This window comes from Sciurus carolinensis, chromosome 2 (genome assembly GCF_902686445.1).
Source record: "Sciurus carolinensis chromosome 2, mSciCar1.2, whole genome shotgun sequence".
In the NCBI taxonomy this organism is placed as follows: domain Eukaryota; kingdom Metazoa; phylum Chordata; class Mammalia; order Rodentia; family Sciuridae; genus Sciurus; species Sciurus carolinensis.
The window spans coordinates 74,031,808-74,054,603 of record NC_062214.1 but is presented as its reverse complement, the minus strand read 5'-3'; the positions used below and the strand labels follow the sequence as shown (position 1 = coordinate 74,054,603).

The 22,796-nt window shown below is 41.7% G+C and overlaps 1 protein-coding gene across 3 annotated transcripts in view; it reads left to right on the top strand.

The window, feature by feature from the left end:
- Positions 1–22,796, top strand: part of Atp10a (ATPase phospholipid transporting 10A (putative)) — a 180,321-nt gene that overhangs the window by 103,477 nt on the left and 54,048 nt on the right. The window lies entirely within an intron of this gene.

Below are 22,796 nucleotides of genomic sequence, written 5' to 3'. Positions count from 1 at the left end.
GGTCTAGATCCAAAGAGATCAAGCAGCTCCTTTCCTCTTTCCTTCCTTCCTTCCTTCCTTCCTTCCTTCCTTCCTTCCTTCCTTCCTTCCTTCCTTCCTTCCTTCCTTCCTTTTTAAACCCAGGAGTGCTTCATCACTTCATTTTTGAGACAGTCTTGCCAAAGTGCCAAGGCTGGCCTCAAACTTATGATCCTCCTCTAATCTCAGCCTCCCAAGTCTCTGATATTGCAGGCATGCACCACCAGGTCTGGAAAGTAACTCTTAAATCATGCAGCAAACCCAGTATTGTGGCCCAGACGCTACTCCTGAAATATTCTGTCTCCTATTTCTTGTTCTGTTTCCCAGTTCATTCAGGTCCCTCTTCTGACTCTCTGCTCAGTACCTGGCCTGGTCTACATCTGTCCTATTTGCTTTGTCCCACAACAACCGGACTTGGCTCCTCTCGTACCTTCTCAGGGGTGCTGCAGTCTCTGTGCAGTCTCTCAGCAGTCCACCCTATACTCTGCAGCAGCAATTGCCAGAACGATTAAATCAAATCACAGTTTTGACTTTGGCCCTCTCTGGCTCAAAAGTCTGCAGTGGTGGGTGGCATCTTTGAGCTCCATGGTAAAAATGAGGAACAGCTCCCTAGACCAGAACAGACAGAAGGTGATTTGATTACTGCCACAAATTTGACTGCAGTGTGCTACATGGCAGAGCTGCCTAGCTAATGGAACTGTGGATGCCAGGAAACGAGGAGGGACAAATGTAATGTAAATGTCTACACGTATACATATACACCATATACAGGGGTCCCATCTAGAGGATCGCTTATTTGACAAGTTTCCCACTGATTTAGTGTTGATAAAACCCTGACTAGGCTAGTTCTCGGTGTCTTCTGGGACTGATGCATTCTGACCTGGTGCCTCACTAAGCTGTAGCTCTGGCCCCCTTGCACCTGGCTGTGTTCCAGTAGGTTCTCCAGAGGCACTAAGAGACCTCTGCAGTTAAACACAGACACTGAGCCTCAGGGTTCTGAAATGGCAAGAAGTGGTATCCAAGAATCTGTTCCACTGCTGATGGGGTGGGGGTCTCTTTATCCCTCATTGGATGGGTGAGGGACCATGAGGGGCTCTCCTTAAGTTATTGAAGGTAGAATGAGTGAAGTGCTCTGTGTTGTCATAGCCAGTGTCAGGCACACTGTTTGTACTCAAGGCTGCTGTGTCTATCAGATAGTAAGGACTGGAAGTGACTGTACCTGGGCAAGGTAAGGCCCTGGGGCCACTGGTACAGGGGTGGTCCATTTGTGCTGTGTGTGTGTGTGTGTTTGCGCGCACACATGCACGTGCATGTGCGGAGATTGAACTCAGAGGGCGTTCGACCACTGAGTCACATCCCGTCGCGTTTTGTATTTTATTTAGAGACAGGGTCTCTCTGAGTTGCTTAGCACCTCACTTTTGCTGAGTCTGGCTTTGAACTCGTCATTCTCCTGCTTCAACCTCCTGAGCCACTGGAATTATAGGCGTGCACCACTGCACCCCGCCCATTTGTGCTTTTAAGTAAGCATGATGACCTGTTACCAATAAGGGTCTGGCAGCAGTGTGGAGAGAGAGCTGGACCTTCACCATATGTTCACTTTCCACTCTTCATGCAATCACCCCAGGAGTGGCTAGTGTGGAGGCAACGGGGCAGCAGTGTGGGTACTACTAGAGCTGGGCCAGAGGGAGCCTGTGTCCAGGTTGTGTGGCTGCTGGAGTCTCATTCACCCTCATAGATTTATTTGACATTTCTATGTGCCTGATGCCATTTAGGGACTGTAATTAAAACTGGAAAAAGGAAAAAAAGATAACAAGAAAACCTTTTCACAAGGTTAAGGAATCTGAGCTGCCAAGTGAAGCAGAGCTAAGATTCAAACTGAAGCCTTTGTGGTTCTGAGATGAGAGCAGCAGGGAACAAGAGGCCTCTGGGTTCCCAGCCATCACCCCTAAACTCTGGGGTTGTTCCTTCAGGTTGGAGGGATGTGCGCCTGTAGTTCCTCAACACTGTCTACCCAATTCCCTCCTCCCAGAATTGCCAGGAGAATCCAATTGTGGTAAAGACCAGCAGAGCTGGCAAACAGAAGTTACCCTGCATCCCTTTAGTCTGTGTGCAGTGATAATAAAACCACACCTGTGTGGCAGCGTCATGGTTTCCTGCTCTTCTGATCCCTTCTTGCTAGCTCGAAGGAAAACTGTATTTTAAGTGGGTCATGGGGAGGAAGACAGTCCTGGGGAGCAAAACACTGGTGTAACTCTCTCAAGTCAGGTTGTTGGGTCTGAGGAGAAGCCTGGCTGAGGGCCACTTAAAGACAGGGGCCAGCTGTGGTACAGCATTGAGAGTAGACTTTAGGGTCTGACTCCTGCACTTGCTGGGTTAAAAAGCTTGGGAACATCGTTTGATCTCTGTGAGCTTCAGTTGCAATATCTGAAAAATGGGAATATTGTCAAGTCTTTCTCTTCTGCCCTTAGCACAACATCTTGTAGGTGGGGGCACTGAGGGCAGTGGCCATTCTTATCACCTCCCCCTGTTGCTCTCTCTGTCATCGAAAGGCTGTCTTACAAAAGGATTCAGTTCATTAGCCTGTGGAGGAAGGGTGGGAACTAAATTCACAGAAAAGGTTACAGGGAGAAGGGTTTGTTCTTCTAGACAGTAGAAACTGAGGATAAAGGCAATGGATCTACCTGAAGTCAGTCAGACTGGCTTGGATGCAGTGAGTCCATACACTTAGAGAAGCCAAAGGAGAAGCTAGAATGTTTGGGTATTAAAGGAAACCTGTTCAGCACTGTGAGCTCTTGACTTTACAGTGAGTTCTTAGAATGAGGAGGCTGGTCTCATTGACCCCTTCCTTGCCCAGAGCTTTGGGAGTTACTTAACTAACATCCATGCACAGAGCAGGACAGCTTTAACACTGCAGTGAGGAATTTGATGTCGTTGGAAATTCTCCACAGGGAGATATCTGGGATGCGGGCTATGGAGCTGAGTTTTTTAATCTGAGCCTTCCTAGTGCAAGAATAGCAGGGCAAGTGTAACACAGAGAACACTTTGGAAGGCTGCTAAGTTACCTTACTGGACATGCTTCCAATGGAAAGTTCTATTTTTAAAGGGAATCCTATTGTCTCTATTTCCATTATTAGCAGGTGTCCCACAGAGGAATAAGAGATGTTGGTTTATTGTGCTAGTGGCTGTTAAAGAGTCTCTACACAAAACCACCAGTCTGTATGGTGATGTTAAGCTCACCAGACACAGTGCTCTCTGAGTTCTGCCCTGTACTGACTTCCCTGTGAAGGTCCACAAGATGGTTGGTGCTTCCTGTAGACCCTTTACCTCAAGTAGTAGAGCCATTGTAAAGAGTAAGCTTAATGAGGGAAAATCTTCAGGAAGCAAACTTTAATTGATTGTTATTATTTCTTCTACCTCATCAGAAAAGATGAAATCGTCAGAAAGGAATGTCTGAATCTCTTCCCGCTGCTGTAACAAAATACAGTCTGAATGGCTTATAATTGTTTAAAAATAATAGAAGCTTATTTCTTGCTGTTCAGGAGACTGGGAAGTGCAAGATGAAGGGGTCATTAGATGTAGTATCTGGCAAGAGCTCCCCTCAAGTTCTGCAGATGGCCATCTTCTTGATGTGTCCTAACATGGCCAACTCATGAGAAAACTCTCACGTGTTTGTTTTTTAAGGGCAATAATCCTTTCATGAGCGCTCTGATCAGACTTAATCACCTTCCGAAGTCCTTACCTCCAAATACCACCACATTGGGGGTTAGATTTCAACATATAAATTTTAGGGAATGCAAACATTCCTTCTGTAGAAGGAATATCCCATCCTTCATCATGGACTTAGGCTGGAAAAGTGTTTGATCTTTGATTCTTTGAGTTCATAGTGCTTTGCTCCAGAGTTGGGCCGGAGTTTCAGCCTTATCTCTGGAGAAATGCAGGTTACCAGGGTCCTTCCCAGATCCATGAAGGCAGGATCTGTATTTTAACATGATTCTGGGGAATTCATGTGCCCTGCAAGTTTGAGAAGCTCTCTGCAAGATCGGGTTTCACGTGGACATAAACAGGCATATTCTTCTTGGGATAATCACCATCCATATTCTTGCCTTCCTGTCTGAAGTCGATATTCCCATAATTCACTAATTAAAGACACATCCTTTTTAAAAAGGCACATGCACAGATTATCTTCTACAAAAAATGTGATGTTTGAAAAGCTGTGGATAAAATAAATTTTTTTAACAATGCTCTCCCATAGATTTAATTTTAGGGTTGCTTTATGTATATTACTTATGACTGATCCAAGTGGGGAGATCTTATAGCTGACTGATTTTATTCTGCAAAGTGGTTAATTATTCACAGTATTTATTTATGTGGAGCTTAACTTGCTGGAATGAATCCTTTCACAATCGATGCTGCAAAATCAGTGCCTTGCTGTGTCCTGGTCCTCATTAACCTGCAGCCTGTGTTCCCTCCAGCCTCCCCAAATGGGAACAGAGGGCTGACACACCCAGCAACAATGTTAAGCTGGGCACCTACTCAAGTTGACTCATGCAATTAGCCATTACGTGCATTTACTTGGTATCTTGTGGGGTTTTCCTTGGAGAGAAAATGAAAAGTAAAAGGGGAGGGAGTGGTTCTGGAACTTGGGCTCAGGGCCATAACTGCCCATAACTAAGGATCTTTCTACTTCTGATCTTCACAGATGGCCTTGAGAGGGACAGTGTAATACCAGGATCTCCCCAGGGAGAGAAGAGGGAGAGGACAGAATTGTGGTGGAGTATCTCAGGAAGCACAAGGATGGGCATGGTGAGAGAATGCTGATTGAGCTCAGGGACCTGACCACACATGACTCTTAGACCTTGACCATGTCAGTCCTTCCCAGACCTAGTGTTTCCCACCTATGAATGCACAGTGTGGTACCATTGGTCTCCGAGGCTTCTCCTGCTCTGCTCCACTCTGTGACTGCCTTTTATGAAAAAGGCCAAAGATGTTGCAATGGCTGCTCTGGGTGGTGAGAAGGCAGAGGCAAATGTGCAGCCGTGCCCCACCTCAGTGCCCGTCCGTGTGTTCAAAGTGTGTCTGGCACCACGAGTAGCAGTTTAGCTCATCTTCAGCAACCTGACAGGCTTCGTATCATGACCATTCTCATTTTACAAATATCTCCAAGACACCAGGATGTAAAGTCCATGTCTGAGAGAGACACAGACCTACAAGCACTGGAGCTGAGGCATGTCCTTTCCTACCTCAGTGTATTGCATTCCAAGGTGTGGCTTTGTTGAGAAAAGAACAGAAGATAGATTTGGGTAGAGAAGATTAAATTAGACCTGGAGTGGACTCCTGCATCATCATTATGATGATGATGATGATGATGATGATGATGCAGCATCCTACCCTATCATGAGAAGGACCTGGCGGGCAGGCAGAATTCCTTGTAGCAGGACTTCAGCTTGGGGGAAGCTCTGGACTCCATTGCCTTGTTGTGAGCCACTGTGAGATGGGCTTGGGTGACATTTAACACAGACAGCTCTGGTGGCTCCAAGGGTTTATACTCCAGGGAGTAATTGGAGGTTGTCAATTTAGACATCTTGGATGTGTCAAGTACCTCTCCCAGGAACAAAGGTCTGAGAGCCTCTCCAGGACTCTCCCTGGGTCCTGCTAGGTTCCACTCACCTCTTCTTCTGCTCTGTGCCTGTGTGTGCTCTTCCTGGGCTGCACCTTCCTCGGGGAACCCCATTTTCACTGTCTCCTTTACTGGGCAGCCACTTCATGTTATCATCCTATTGGTGCTCACCCATGAGACAGGACTGTGATCATCTCCACTTTACCCACAGCCTTCTGAAAGATGGAGCTACTTGCTGGCATTCCCATGGCTAGTGAATGGGGACTGGAGGTTCTACTTTGAATTTGTCTGACTGCCCATGTCCTTTGTTCTCCCAGGTCAGTCAGTGGTTCCCAAACTTTTTTTTTTTATGATGTACCCTAATTGGTCCCACTTCATGCTTATTTCCTTAAAAATTATATTATGTATATTAAGTTAAACCAGTACAGGTTTTTGTTGTTGTTTGTTTTGCCAGTGCCTCACATGTGCCAGCAAGCACCATACTGCTGAGCTACACCCCCAGCTGCCACTGTTTTTTCATAGATCAGAATATTGCTATGCAGGTTGGGAATCTGTGGTCCAAATATCCAAAATCCAAAATCCAGAATGCCCCAGAATCTAAAACTTTTTCAGTGCCAACACGACACCACATGTGGAAAATTCCATTCCAAGAAACTTTTGTTTCCTGCACAAAATCATTAAAAATACCGTATAAAATTACCTTTAAGCTATGTGAATAAGGTACTTGTGAAACGTAAGTGAATTTCATGTTTAGATTTGGGTCCCTTTCCCAAGATATCTCATTATGTATATGCACATATACCAAATCCAAAAATTTAAAAAGAAAATCGAAAACACTTCTGGTCTCAAGCACTTCAGATACTCAACTTGTACTAGTTTGGGTACACCACCTATAAAATACACTCATGCACAACATTCAAAGAATGAGATTTCTTTCTTTTCTTTTCCTTCCCTTCCCTTTTCCTCCCTCCCTCCCTCCCTTCCTTCTTTCTTTTTCAACTGCAGTGCTTGGGATTGAACCCAGACCTCACACACAGGAGGCAAGCACCCTATTACTGAGCTCATATTCCCCCAACAGACACCCAGCCAGAAGGATGATGAGTATCAACAAAAGATCTATCTCTTGCTTGCGGTTCCCTGGTGAATTGTGCTGCCTAAGTGCAGGGTTCACACTTTCCCTCTGGAGTCTCCTGTCCCTTATTGGAGGCCAGCATGGGTTGAGTGGACACACAGACCTTGGTTTCTGCTTGCTCTGGGGGTAATGGGTCCCATTTACACATGTATATAATAAGGAAAATGAATGGTTGGAAGCCCATGCTAATCCTTGTTAGAAGACAGTTATTCTTCTCTGGGCGTAATGGGAACTTTAGAGATCACCCTTTCTGTTTCCTCTGTTCCCAGTTCTGTTTTGATCTAGATGAACCAGGTTGGTTGCCTGAGAGCATGTTAAGGGTGGGTTAGGTAAGATCACCACCAGCTCTGTGCTCAACAGGAACTCAGAGTTGCCCTGCCCTGTGAGGACAGAGCCAAGACCACCTGTTTCCCCACTGAAAAAATGCACAGAAGGCTGGGGAGGGAGCAGGGAGTCCTAGCTGTCTGGCCAGAGGTAGAATTGCTGTCTGACTTTAGGTGACTGGGCAACAAAGAAGAGGATTCCTTTATTTGCTCAGGTTTTTAATCCTCACGAGGGTTAGGGATTTAGTTAGGAAACATAGTGTGGCAACAGACAGGTGCCTGCAATAGCCACACAACAGGTCACAGGAAGCGAGCCCCCTTTCTCAGCTACTCCCTAAGCCTCAGAGAGGAGAAATGATGATGGAATGGTGGTTGGTGTCCTGCCTGATCCTACGCAGACCAGTTTTATGCTTCAAGGGCAGTTTCTTCGTCTGCATAACATGAATTTTAAAAACCTATTTCCCTTGTAGTGCTTTCCATAGGATGAGAGACAGATTAAAGCACAGTTTGCTGGGTTTGCTGTAGTCTGAATATGTCTTCCCAAAGCTCTTATGCTGGAAAGTTAATCCCCAAATTTATATGTTAATGGTTTGGAGGTGGAGTCTTTGGATGTATTTAGGGTTAGATTAGCCCATGAGGATACCTCCCCGCTTGATGGCATTAGTGGCTTTCTAAGAAGAGGAAGAGAGACCTGAGCTAGCAGTCTTGCTCTGCCTTGCCATGCGATGCGCTCTGCCATACTATGACTCAGCAAGAAGGCCCTCACCAGATGCCAACCAAGTGCTCTTGGATGTCCCAGCTTCCAGAACCATGGGCCATATAAACTTTTATAAATTACCCAGTGTCAGGTATTATAGCAACAAAAGATGCATTAAGACCCTGCTCCAGGCATACAGCCCAGGCTTAGTTATGAGTGGTCAGTTGCTAGGTGGGTACTCCATGGACCCAGGAGTACTGTGAAATTCTGAGGGTCAGGAGTCAGAATGTTGGTTATGAGTGGAAGCCCATGGGACTGAGCCTTGGGTGATGGGGAACGTTTAGATGGGGTGCAAAGCAGTGGGAGCAGATTGAAGCCAGGTATGGAAGACTTCAGTCCAGGGACTCCTTGCTGGAAGTGATTCAGGAGAGCCATCTTCTCCAGGAGGAAGGGATTCCTGGGAATCAGTGAGAAGGAGTTGCTGCCCTGGCCCTCTACTGTCATCTGGAATGAATTACGCTCACCAATTGCTAATGTGCAAGACACAAACAAATAAGCAGATGTTAAATTAATGATGGAGAATTTAAAAGGACACCCAGTTCCACTAAAAATAATTTGTTTCAAGAATTCCATAGGCAAGCAGTTTAGGTTTTGTAAAGTAAAGCCATTACTCTCGACAGGTTAATTTTGCTACAGCATGAACTGAGAGCAAGTAGAAGAGCAATTATTTTCTTACAAAAATAAATTTCTCTTTCCCTAAGATAAAAATAGCCTTGGATCAGTCAGATGACAGTGTAGCTCTTAAAGGACAAGCAATTCATTATGCAATTGCTTTTAGCTGTTCTGTTAAAATTGTTCAAAGAATCAAAAGTTAGGGAAAACTAATGTGCTACTGGGTGTGGGGGTATGTGGAAATATCAGTTGCAAACTTTGGCTATCTTTCATTTCTTAAACAGCTTTATTGAGGTAGGACTGATATATAGGAAACTGTACAGGTCAGGGTGATGGTGTGTACTTGTGGTTCCAACTATTCGAAGGCTGAGGCAGGAGGATTGCTTGAGTCCACAAATTCAAGGCCACCATGGGAGTGAATTCTTATCTCAAAAAACAACAAAAAAACCAACAAAAAAACAATAAACTGCACATATTTGAAGTGTACAATTTAATGGGCCTTGACATAGGCATATACCATGGAAATCATCACCCCATCAGGTTAGTAAATGTATCCAGCACCCCTAGAAGTTTGTAATCTCTTTCCCACACCTTAATGTGTCCCCAGAACCACTGATCTTCTTTCACTCACTATAGATTATTTTGGATTTTCTAGGGATTTTTATATGAATGGAATCTTACAGTATATAAATATTTAGTCTGGCTTTTTTTTCTCTCTCTCCAATGCTTTGAGATTCACCTAAGTTGTATACATAAAATTTTTTTCTAGTAGTATTTAGTCATATAGATATATCTCAACTATGCATCTTGTCCATACATTCATCTGTTGATATTTATAGTTTTGAGTTATGACAAGTAAAGGTTCTATGAAAATTCATGTAAGTCTTCCTTGGGATAGAAGTTTTCTTGAACAAGTGAAAGACCCAGGGGTGGAATGACTGGACCATATGGTGGGTGTGTGTTTAATGCTCAGTGAAACTGCCAAGTTGGATCCTAAAGTGACTGGGCCATCTTGCATCTCCAGCAGTTCCCCTGCATCCTCAACCACACTTGGCATGCTGAGTGGTCAGCCAGTAATTTGTTTTAATTGTGGTAGTATATAAATATATTTAATTTGCCACTTTATTTTCTTAATTAATGAATTTTTTTTTTTTTTTTTTTTTTTTTTTTGCATTTGAATTGAACTCCAGTACACTAAGCTACATCCCCAGCCCCAACATTTTTTTTTTTTTTTTTTTTTTTTTTTTTTTTTGTGGTACTGGGGATCGAACTCGGGGCCTTGTGCTCACAAGGCAAGCACTCTACCAGCTGAGCTATCTCCCCAGCCCCAGCCCCAACTTTTTTATGTTTTCTTTTGAGATAGATTCTTGCTAAATGGCCCAGCTGACCTCAAGATTAATGAACCTCCTGCCTCAGGCTCCCAAGTGGCTACAATTACAGGCATGCACCTCTGTGCCTGGCATACCATTTTTTAAAATGTACAATTCAATGGTATTAAATTTAATTCACAATGTTGTATAACAATAATCACTATTCCCCCCCCCCACCAGTTTCTTTTAAACAAACAGGAATTCTGTAAAATCTAAGCAATAACTCTCTATTTCCCCATTCTCCAGCCCCAGTAACCTCTTATCTATTTCTAATTCTTTATATTTGTCTATTCTAGATATTTCATGCAAATGGAATAATAAAATAATTTTCATTTGGGGTCTCCCTTATTTCATTTAGCACAACATTTTATAAGTTTCACCCATGTTGTAGGATGTGTCAGAACTTTACTCCTTTTTGTGGCTAAATAGTATTCCATTACATGGATATAACATTTTTATTTATCTGTTAATGGACATTTGGGTTATTTCCATCTTTTGCCTATTGTGAATGATACTGCAGTGAACAGGTGTCTTTTTGAGTCCTGTTCTTAACTGTTTTGGGTTTATCAGAAGTGATATTGCTGGGTCATATGGTAAATTCTGTATTTAACCTCCCACCCCAACTTTGTGCTGGAGATTGGACCCAGCAACACTCTACCATTGAGCTATATCACCAGCCACTTTTTATTTTATATTTTGAGACAGGGTCTCATTAAATTACCAAAGTGGCCTCAACTTGTGATTCTCCTATCAGCCAACCCCCACCCCAGTTACTGGAATTATAGGCATGCACCACCATGCCCAGTTTCCATGTTGAACATTTAAGGACCACTGAACTCCTTCACAGTGGCTACACTAGTTTACTTCCTGCCAGCAATGTATGGGCTCCAGCTTCTCCTCCTTGTCAGCACCTACTTTCCCTTTTTTAAAATTGTAGCTATTCTAGTAGGTATGATATGCTATCTGTGTGTGTGTGTGTGTGTGTTTTAATTTCCATTTTCCTAATGACTGATAATATTGAACATCTTTTATGTGCTTTTTGGCCATTTATGCATCTTCTTTGTTGTAAATATCTGTTTTAAGTTCTTTACCCTTTTTCATTAGGATATTTGTCTTTTGTTTTTGAGTTATGAGTGTTCTTTATATATTCGGTACATTAAACTTATCGGATTTATGATTGTAGATATTTTCATTCTGTAGGCATCTTTTCATTTTAATGACAATATCTTTCTATGTACAAACATTCTTAATTTTGAAAGAGTTCTTTTTATCATTGTTTTTGCTGTCATATCTAAGAATTTATCGCAAAATCCACGTTAAGGAAGATTTATTGTATTTTTCTCCAATAGATTTATGGTTTTACTTCTTATTTTTAGATCACTGATTTTTTGTGTGTGTGGGAGGGGGCGGGTGGTACCAGGGATTGAACTCAGGGGCACTCCACTACTGAACCACATCTCCAGCCCTATTTTGTATTTTTTTTAGTGACAGGGTCTCACTGAGTTGCTTAGTGCCTCACTTTTGAGGCTGACTTTGAAATTGCAATCCTCCTGCCTCAGCCTCCCGAGTTGCTGGGACTATAGGATTGTGCCACCACACCTGTCAAATCACTGATCATTTTGAATTTATTTTTGTATAGGTTGTGAAGTAGAAGTCCAAATGCATTTTTTTTTTGCATATAGAAATTCAGTTGCCTTTGCACCATGTGTTGAAGAAACCATTTTTTCCCCAGTCAGTGGTCTTGACATTCATTGTGAAATTCTTTTTCCATGAACACAGAATACCTTTTCATGGGCTGGGGAGATAGCTCAACTGGTAGAGTTCTTGCCTCGCAAGCATAAGGCCCTGAGTTTGATCCCCAGTACCGCCAAAAAAAAAAAAGAATACCTTTTCATTGATATAAGTGTTATGGTTTAGATATGAGGTGTCCCCCAAAAGATCATGTTTGAGACCATGCAAGGTTTAGAGGTGACGTGACTGGGTTATGAGAGCTTTGACCTAATCAGTACGTTAATCCACTTGAATGGATTAAATGAGTGGTAACTGAAGTCAGGTGGGGTGTGGCTGGAGGAGGTGAGTCAGTGGGGGCATGCTTTTTGGGTATATATTTTGTCCCTGGTGAGCCAGGCTTAGTCTCTATCTGCTTCCTAGTGCCTTGTCCTGAGCTGTTTTCCTCTGCCACACCCTTTGTTTTAGAGAGCTTTTTTGTTGCTATGACTTAAGTATCCAACCAGAACAATTGTAGAGGAGGAAAAGTTTATTTGAGGGCTCACCTGTTTCAGAGGTCTTAGTCCACAGAAGGGCAGCTCCCTTGGTTAAGTTTATCCTCAGGTATTTTATTCTTTTAGATGCTGTTTTTATTTAAAGCATTATAATCATACATAGTATTTGGGTTCCTTTTGATAAAATAATACATGTAATGAGTTTTGCTTTCGATCTCTATCCCTCCCTTTCCCTTCCTTCCTCGCTCATTCCCTCTGTTCTCTCTCTTCTCTATTTATCTTCGTATGTAGGAGCTAGAACAAAACAAGGGAAAAAAGGTGGCAGTGGAGGGGATAGGACAGCATAAAGATACAGGGAAGATGAGTGAATAGAAGGAGAAAGAAAGGGAGGTAGGAGGGAAAGGGGGAAAGGGGAAGGAACATGGAATGAATTTAACAATATCATGTTTGAATATGTGTATGAATGTACCACAAAGAATTTCATCTGTATGTACATGCAGAAAATACGAATCAAAAATAAAGTTGTAGACACTATTTTAAATGGAACAACTTTCTCTCATTTTTTGTTTCCCCCCTCCCTTGGTTACAGAAATACCAGTGATTTTTTTGTGTTTTGATCTTGGAGGGACAAAGTTCAGGCAAGTATAACTGAGTGATTTGAAAGACAAATTCAATGTCTGTGGGAAAGGCACCTTTCTATAAGGAAGGAGATTTTGAAATTTGAAGTTCAGGACTTCTGTTATTCATCAAACTTTAGTGACAGAGAGTGAGTTCACCCTATAGTCTCAAATGACAGGCAACAGACAAAATACAGATGCTTCTCAACTTATGATGGGGTTATAAGTTAAAAATATCATAAGTCAAAAGTGCACTTCATGCTCCTGACCTACAGAACATCATCACTTAGCTAGTCTACCTGAAATATGCTGAGGACACTAGATTACTCTATAGTTAGGAAAAAGCTAGCAGACTTGTTTTATAATGAAGTGTTGAATATCTCATATAATTTATAAAATACTGTTCTGAAAGTGAAAAACATTGGTTACATGGATATCCAGACTATCATAAAATCAGAAAAATATGAATCAAATATTTATTTATATTATATTTATTTATTTATAAATATTATATTTATTTATTTATTTATTTATTGTACTGGGAATTGAACCTAGGGTTGCTTTACCACTGAGCTATGTCCCCAGCCCTTTTTATTTTATTTTTGAGACAGAGTCTCCCTAAGTTGTTGAGGCCGGATTTGAACTTGTGATCCTCCTGCCTCAGATGAATTTTTTTTTAAAGTGTGAACATTGCACCTTTATATATATAATATTGCATTAAGATATTGATGGATACTTTTTACAGTCTAAAGATCCTTTGATTCTTAGTCTGCTAAAAGAATTATCATGAATAAGTGAATTTTATCAAATGTATTTTCTCCAGTTTCTTCTTCAATTGAGATGATCATGACTTTTCTTATTTTGTATTATCTGTTTATATGTTCTGGGCCTAATATACTAAGAATGCTAATTCATGAATTTTTGCAATCACAAACTAAACTTCTAATTTTCTGTTTGTATAACATGCATTTGAGTTTTGATATTGTTTGTATGACGTGTTTTGAGCTGATGTCAGCCTCTTAATATAAGGTGGGAAGTGCTTTCATCAGTGAGTTCGTATAAGTAAGTGTTATACCTTCATCTCATTGTTGGTAAATTCACTGATGAAACTAACTGACTCCGAAGTATTTTTTTTGTGAAAAGATTTAAATTTCCTTTCAATTTATGTAAGGAGACCCTGAGAATGTGCATGTTTTTCTACCCTAAACTTGAGTAGCTTGTATTTTTCTAGTAATCTCTCCTTTTCATTTAAATTTTCAAATTTACTGACATACAATTGTTCATGAATAATTTTAATGTTTTTGATGTCTCTAAGACCTGTAGTGATATCACATTTTTATTCCTGTGATTTATCTTTTGTGCTCATTTTTAAGATCAATTTTTAGGAGTGTTAATCATTATTATTTGTATTTTTGTCAATTACCAGCACATGAGATTTCCCTCTGTCCTCTAGTCTCTTACCCTGTTCTTTACTTTCCATCTTCTAGTCTCCCGTGCTTTGTTCTAATATTTTTTTCTGGCATTTCTTCTTGTTTGCTCATTTTTCTTATATTTGCCAAATCTACTGATAAACCATTCACTGAGTTTTTAACTGGAATTTTTTTTGACTCTGATTTTTTTCAAGTTTGTCAAGCCACATTTTAGTTTCTAACTTTTCCAAGGTTTCACTCTTATCTTCTGCTTCATGATCATAGCAAGCATGGTAATTTTAAAGTTCTGTGGTCTTATTCCTATTCTTATATTTGTTTGTTCTTGTTTCATGATGCTTTATCTTATGTCTGGTTATTTTTGATGTGTCTGATATTGTATTTGGAAATTTGATTTTTACAAGTAATTTGAGACCTTGTTATTCACACAGAGGGGGGGAGAGAGGACTTTCTTCGTTCAGTATCTGGCTATTCTAACAATCTGGGGGTTTTAACAATGTGGAATCACTGTAATCAAATTTAGGATTGTGATTTTTCTGGGCCACCCAATGGACTCTAAACTGGTTAAGTAACAGTTTGAAGAAAATTAGTTCAGTAACATTATAAGACATATTTCATGCAGCAGCACCATGCAGGATTAAGTTCCATACTGGTACTCTTTCTTCCAGTACAGTCTTTCTCTGGGGTGCAGTTCTTCATGTCCCTGTTAAAAAGCAGGGCTGTTTATCAGGCCCCTCTCTTGGTAGGCCCTATGGCAGGCAGACTATTGGCCTCCAAAGGTGTTCATGTCTAAATCCTCCAAATCTTTGAATCTGTTATATTACCTAGCAAGGGGAAATTAAGATTGCAAGTGAAATTAACCACTTTAGGTAATTAATCAACTGTCCTTGAGATGTGGAGATCATCCTGAATTACCCATGTGGGCTCACTGTGATCACAAAGAGGCTTATAAATGAAAGAGGGAGGCAGAAGATTGTCAAAGTGTTACAGCATGAGGAAGAATCCATCTCCTCATTGGTGAGTTTGGAAATGAATGGAGACCATACACCAAAGTTAGTGGATAGCCTCTTGAAGCTGGAAAAAGCAATCAAATGAGTTCTCCTAGAGCTTCATGAAGGATCACAGCCCTGCTATCTCCTTGACTTTATCTTCGTGAGACTTATTTCCAAGTTTTGGCCTCTAGAACTGTGAAATAATAAATTTGTGTTTTTTAAGCCACCTCGTTTGTGGTAATTTGTTACAGCAGCAGTAGGAAGTGAGTACGGGACCTGAATTACAGTATTTGTCTCACTAGTTCCCCTCCATTTCTCAACTACCTCTTTCAGAATTTGTGTACTCCCCCACAGGAAAAGAGCCTCCAAGCATCAGTCCTGAACTCTCTTTTTTTGTCTTTTCTAGATCTTGGCTTGATTTTCCTTCGCCTTCTTGTTAAATCTCTGATACCTTCAGGAAAGTGTTATTAATATTCCATCCAGCATCTCTGTTTGTCTGAAGCTAGCTAGAGGTTTGGTCCAAATTCTGTAGTCCTTCCTTGCTGGACAAATTTTACTTTCTTTCTTTTTTTTTTTTTTGGTGCTGGGTTTTGAACCCAGGGCCTTGTGCATGTGAGGCAAGCACTCTACCAACTGAGCTATATCCCCAGCCCCAAATTTTACTTTCAAGCTGATGAATTAGTTAGTCTAGTTGTGCTTTAGAATTTCGTATTCCTCCTGCCAATGTGGCCTTGGAGTCATTTTGCAGGTTAGTTTAAGAGTTTCTTGTCTGGCCTCCTCTTCCTATATTCTTCATCCTGATTTTCATCTAAAACCACCAGGAGGACCTCTCCTGAGAGGCTACCAATGGCCCTATAGTCTGTGGGACTTGGCCCCCAGGTTCCACTTTATTATAATTACATGCAGGTTTCCAGGTCCCTTCTGCTGCCCAGGGCAGAGCACCTTTTCTCTGACAAAGGCTGTCTGCTCAGTTATCTCTGAATCAAGATAGGTTCACACCCTATAGCCCGCCTGTGCTGACGCCATCAGTACCACCTATTGTGATGGAAGAGGCACAACGTGCCCTGTGGCTGTGAAGCAGACAGGCTGACTTGTACACTGGCTGTGCAGATGAGCTCAGCGGCGATGCTCCATGCAGTGCCACCATGTTGGAATAAGTACAGATTCTTTCAAGAGGGCTATTTTAACGAATAGCCCTCATTTAGGTGTTGTATGAAATAACTCTCATTACTTACTGTTTGAATGCCAGCCAGTCCTTGATACTCTTATACACATTTGATGAAAGAAATCATGGGGCTCTACTGACAATCACAGCCCACTAAGGCAGCACGAAACGTTTATGGCCAGGAGGGAAAGGAAGGCTTTTGATTTCGAGAATTCAGGCTCAAACCCAGTATTCTGAGCCTTTGAATTTTGCCACCATCTAAAGGAAAGCTTGGAGGCTTTTTGGCTGTGAAACAGCAAGGAGGCAAGGGAACAAAGGATGAAAGGGCAGGGAAGGGAGGGAGGGCTGGCGCCCTCAAGTCAGACCTACAGAGGGAAAAGCTGGCTTTCTACTCTCAAAGAAAAGACCGCAGGATCTCTAATGCTTGTGCGGCAGGGAAATTTGCATTTAGGAAAAAAAGGTAGCAACCCAGACACTCTTTGGTCCGGTTTCTCCAAGAGCTGCCGGAAGGTGTTGTGCTTCCCAGAAATCCCCTGAGGTGTAGGTGCGCGTGAAGTCCTTCCGTGGAAGGACCATGAAGGTCCAGATGCCATCTTCATCATCCCTGTCAGCTTTGTTACCCTGGAGACGATATGATGTCAGGAAGAGGTGTGACTCACGCAGATAGTGTCACGAGTGGTCTCACGTGCGAGCAGTGGAGTGCTTTGTCTTGCCCACCTGCTTACGCACATCTATATTTAGGGCGCCTTAAATGTTGCAATCCCAACTTCTACCACTGGAGATTAAATTGGTATTTAGATGTTTTATTTTATTGTTTGTATTCAGTATTTGTGTTGGGGCACAAACTGCTAGTACAAACACTGAATATGAGAAACTGATTGGGAAATGATTACTTTAAGTATCCTTATATGTTTGCCATATTCTACCAGCACAAGAATACCTTATGGCTTTACTAGGGCATTTGTTTATCTTAATAAACAAGATTGGGCACCTTCTGTGTGCCACGGGACACTGTAGTGGACAGGACAGGTTCTTTGCTTTTTTAAGTTAACAAGTTAAAGATGTTGATTTGACAGTACAGTCTTAACAGTGAATAAGTAAATGCATGCATTTATTTATTCATTCATTCATTATTGGACTGTCTGCTCTCCTTTAAATTCCCACAAACCAGACAGGCATATGGTAGATAAAAATTGGATTGAAAGTACAAAACAAAGAGTTGGGGTAATTATTTCATTAATGTGTGTTAAAATGATTTGCCTAAATTAGTTCAGGTCTTCTTCACCCATTGCCAATAAATAATTAGATTAAAGTCTGTGAAGAAATCATGTTGTATTGCTATCAAATGAAATATGCTTGCACTTGTAAAGGAGGAACTGCACTTTCTAGAACACCAGAGAACCCCTCTCAAGCTCTCTTGACAGATTCCTCCACTCCCCAGCATCAAGTGAGGGGGCATCAAGCAGTAAGCAGGGACCCAGGCTCCCAAGAACCTGCACAATGCACTGGATCATCCAGAAGTGTGTGGTGCATGAGATCCATCTACAATTAGCATTGGTCACCCCCTGACCATGCGTGTGCCAGGCTGTGTGCTGGTCTCAAGGTACAGGACCTGCTCCAGGGGACCTTTGATCTAGAAAAGGAAGGATGAGAGTTAGTCCTAGCCACACCCAGTGAAGCTGGAACATTTGTGTGGGGGGCCATGACCACTTGGTTCCAAGACAGGCCTGCAAGAAGTGGTGAGATCTAACCTGAGAGGGCAATTAGAGGAATTGCGCTAGTCTAACAGAGAACCTTCTGGGGCTGATATCTGGAGGTGATGTTAAGTCTGGAGGTGGAGGAGGGTCCTGGAGATTTTTGTAGCCAGGAGTATCATGATAGGTTCTGCAAAGGGCATCTTTAGAACAGGGTCCTGATGTAGGGACAGAGGAACAGGTGTGTTTTCCATGTCTCCTTGTGAATGCCAGGCAGTGACCCTGCCCAGTCGGCTGGGGCTGCTGAGCTACTGAGCTACATGCAGCTGCTGTACTCTGTGTAGTTTCCCACCAGACTCCTCAGTGCCCAGGTCATCCAGAGACTAGGACAGATGGCCTCACTAGGAAGTAAGTATCTGGAGAGTTCAGTCAGGTCCCTGCTGACAGTGCATCTGCAGATACCTCAAGTGCACACCTGTGCCACCTGTTTACCCCATAAGTTGAAGCTGTGTAAACTGACTTACTTCACTTCTTTAATGATAGAAAAAAATAATAGTATCTGCTTTAATGGACATTACTTTTGGACATTACTGCTTCTGTTTTAAGATGGAGAAAATCCACTTTTGCTTTTATTGGATAATTATTAATAATTCAATGAATGCAAATGTGAAATACAGTCTTCCTTCAGTATCCATTGGGATTTGACTCCAAGATCTCCCCACCTACACCCTGAGGATACCACAGTCTGCAAATGCTTAACTCCCATGTATAAAATGGTATGGTTTATTTGTATATAACCTATGAATATCCTTCCATGTACTTTAAATTTTTCCTAGATGATTTATAAGACCTAATATAAGAGATTTTTAAAAAGTTGTTCTACTCTGTTTTAAAAGGAATAATGACAAGAAAACATCTGTACATGCTCAGGATAGACACAATATATTTTTCTGAATATTTTTGGTCCTCTGATGGCTGAATCTGAGATTGGTTGAATCTAGATGCAGAGGGCTTGACTATGCAGTGTTGGTGACAGAATCTTCCCTGTGAATCTAGCACTCACCCAAGTAACAGTCTAGGCACTGCTGAATTACACCTGTGTCTCCTCATGTGGTTGAACAGGGGACACAGCAACTGTCCAGATACCTTTTCCACCTGGAGGAAGTACGGAGCATCAAGAGGAAGCCTTCTTCAGGGCTATGGGTATCCTTGGGAGCATCATCCATTTTAATGACTCAACTCTCCAGGGTGTTTCAATTTTTAGCAGAATTGCGAGTTAAGGGCAGAGCTGGAAGACTGACTGCTTTATCACCACACTGCCTCTTCCTCTCCACCTCATAAGGTCAGCCTAAACAATTTTATCCAAAGGCGCTTCAGAGGAGAGCAGCAGAAACTGCAAGCTTTGTATTACCAGTGAGGCACTTATTTGAACCTGCTTGCTTTGCAGCAGTGTGTGTCTTCATGTCATCAGTTGCATTTAGTCCCGGATGCGTGCTGTGCTGTGACTGAGCTGCAGAGGGCAGCAGCTTTGGCTTGAACCTGCATATGTGAGCCACATTCGTGTGGGTAATGCTGCCTCTGCTGTAGTGAGCCATCACAAACACCACCTCACATCAGAGACTTGTGATTTGTAGGATTATGAAGGCACTGGGAATCCAAGTCTAAATTCCCTCTCTTTTTCTTTATTTAAAGTCTCATATTTATTAATCAGAACAACCAGGACTAAATCTCAGCATCGATGCTTTTTTTCCCTCTAATTTTGGGTAATCTTTGTTAACCCTACATCACAGGCATTGATGAAGGTGGAAAGAGAGTAGCAACAATTGGACCAGGGTACATTTAACTGGATCGTATTTTTATATACATTAAAAGATTAAGGTACATTTTAAATTTGGGGGAAAATTTCTGTAGAATCCCTTGAACACTTTCTGGCATATTTGATGTGCCATAATCTTTTCCTGTGGAACCAAGATCCTTTCTGTGAGCATCAATGCCTGGGCTGGGTATCTCAGAGACCAAAAACACTTTGGGCAGTCACTCGAAGGCTGCTGTGGCCTTGGGCAAGGTCCTTAATGATCCTAAATTATAAGTAGTGCAAAAACTAATCTCATAGCAGTGTTGTAAGATAGTAGCATTACACATAGCACAATGCCTGGCATTTAGCAAGCTGTCAGAAACAATTAACTGTATTGATGAGGATGACCATGGATAGTGCAGTGGTGACCTCAAGAATTACTTATGCGGGGTTGGAGGCTGTAGCTCAGTGGTAGAGCACAGGCTTAGCATGTGTGAGGCCCTGGGTTCAACCCCTAGGGAAAAAAAAGAAAGAAAGAAACAAGAAGAATGACTTAACATTTGATGCTTTTTAAAAATATTCGTGCTGAAAGGTTCCAGAATTCTGAATTGTGCTCTATTTGATCATTAATTTGTTTGTCATGGTCAAATCTCAGTGTTTATTTATATCTGCTTTTTCATATTCTTTTATTGTGGAAAACTGCACATAAAGTATACCATGTTAACCATTTTTAAGTGTGTAGATCAATGGCATTAAATTCATTCACACAGTGTGCAGCCATTACCATGAGACATCTCAAGAACATTTTCATCTTCCCCAAATGTCTATCTATTTTTTAAGAAATGAAATCAGTGGGCTCAACACAGAAGACTGGACTAGGGTCCAAGCTGCAGGGTCGGATGGGGAGCAGTGTTGACAAAAGTCTAGCTGATGAATAACAGGGGCATGACCTTGAAGCTGGTTTGGAATGTGGCAGGTGGATGGAGTGATAAATAAGTATGCTTCTTAAATGAGGGAGAGTTACTGTATTGCCCGCAGTGAGGAAAAAGTCAGTATAAATATAATTTCCCTTATCTAAAAGGTGTGCTCTGGATGTGAAATGATTTTTAAATGAGAAACTCAAGGATGATCCCTGTATTAGTTTGCCAGGGCTGCCATGCCTGGGCAGCTTAAACAACAGATATTTATTATCTCATGATTTCAGGAGCTAGAAGTTCAAGTTATAGGTGTCAGCAGGGTTGGTTCTTCTGCGGCCTCTCTTCTTGGCTCATCTCCTCCCTGTGTCTTCACATAGTCTTCCCTCTGTGTGTCTGTGTCCTATTCTCTGCTTTTAAAGACATCACTCCTGTTGGATTAGGGCCACCCTCATGATCTCATTTGAGCTTAATTACTTCCAGAAAGTTCTCTTCCCAATTAGGGGCTTTTTCTGAGGTACTGAGGTAAATAAAGACTTCAACATATGAATTTTGGAGGTAGGGGAGTTTGCTTGAGCCTGACAGTCTCTGAAGTTCTCTCCAGCTCTAAAGATCCTCAAAATTCTTGACAATTCCAGATGAAGCCAAGATCCTGACCATGCGTGCTTCCCAAGTCACATGATTGAAGCAGAACATTACAAATGCGCCTCTGAAAGTCCCAGAGACAGAATGTCCTTCTGTTTCTGAGCCGTGTACATTACATTTTTCTTAGAGAGAAAGAATAATAAACAGAGACAGAATATTTTAAGTCCTACCCTCCTAGTATGCCAAGAATAACCCTGGTGTTCTCTGGAGCCCACTCCCTTCATGGCCATCTTGTACTCTGTATCTGCAAATGTGTACCCTGTCAAAATTAGTCCACTGGCTTTAGGATAATCCACACAGTTTTAAATAAACACAGGACTCTGAAACAGAGCCTCTCTCTGCAAATAGAATGCAAGGCCATTTCAGTCCAAAGAAAGGGACGGATGACTAATGAAACTTAAGAGCCTTTTAAAACAGTATTTCTTATGTTGGGGACATGACCCAGTGGTAGAGAGCCTGCCTCGAATGTGCGAAGCCCTGGGCTTCACCCCCAGAACTGCCAAGTAGACAAATAATAAAATAGCATTTCAATTATTGCACTGAACTACTATTACTTGGTAAGTCCTCATTTTAATGCAGGATACATTGGAGAAACAGTGCTATGTAAGTTTTGAATTATTATCTTTATGGCTGTATTCTGTGCAGGAAAAGGCATAGTCATGGTAGAATAGTAATTACCTAGAGTGGTATCAACAGTGTTTTTATGTCCTTTCTGTGATTGTTAGCCTTAGGCACTTTCTTTCTGAGGATACGCTTGTGTGAGCAAAGACAGTTCCTTTTTTTTTTAACACCTTGTGACACTTTACAGAGAAAACAGAATGACAGCCTGACCAGAGGGCTAATAAAAAATAAATCCATTAATTACACTCAGTTATTTATACTAAAGACTCATTCCCTATATTTCTCTTTTTTCTTCCTCCCTTCCCTCCCTCCACTTTTGATCTCTTCATGACATTCTGTTAATTACATTTGTCAGTTGCAAACTCCATGTTAAAGATTTTTCTTTGTAGTTAACTGTCTTTTTGGGATGGGTGGGGTGGTACTGGGGATGGAACTCAGGGCCTCATACAGACTAGGCAAGGCTCTACCATTGAGCCCCTCCACAGCTCGCTCTCTCTCTCTCTCTCTCTCTCTCTCTCTCTCTTAAATTTTGAGACAGCACACAACTAAGTTGCTGAGGCTGGGCTCCAACTTATGATCCTCCCACCTCACCTCGGACTCCTGAGTGGCTGGAATCACAGCTGTATACCACTACACCCATCTAGTGAACTGTCATTTTGTTTTGTTTTATTTTTTTAGTGCAGAAGAATAATAAAGAAATTGTTGGCTCACACATTGGCTCTTTAAATCTTTGTAAGCAAAGGTTCATGAAGAATTTTTAGTGTGCATTGAGGAAATGATATTTTAGTATGAGTTCCTGTTTTTCAGATAAAATTTGCTTCTTTAAATATACATAGGGACTTGGAAGGAACTGACCTGTCTAAAAAGAAGCAAAA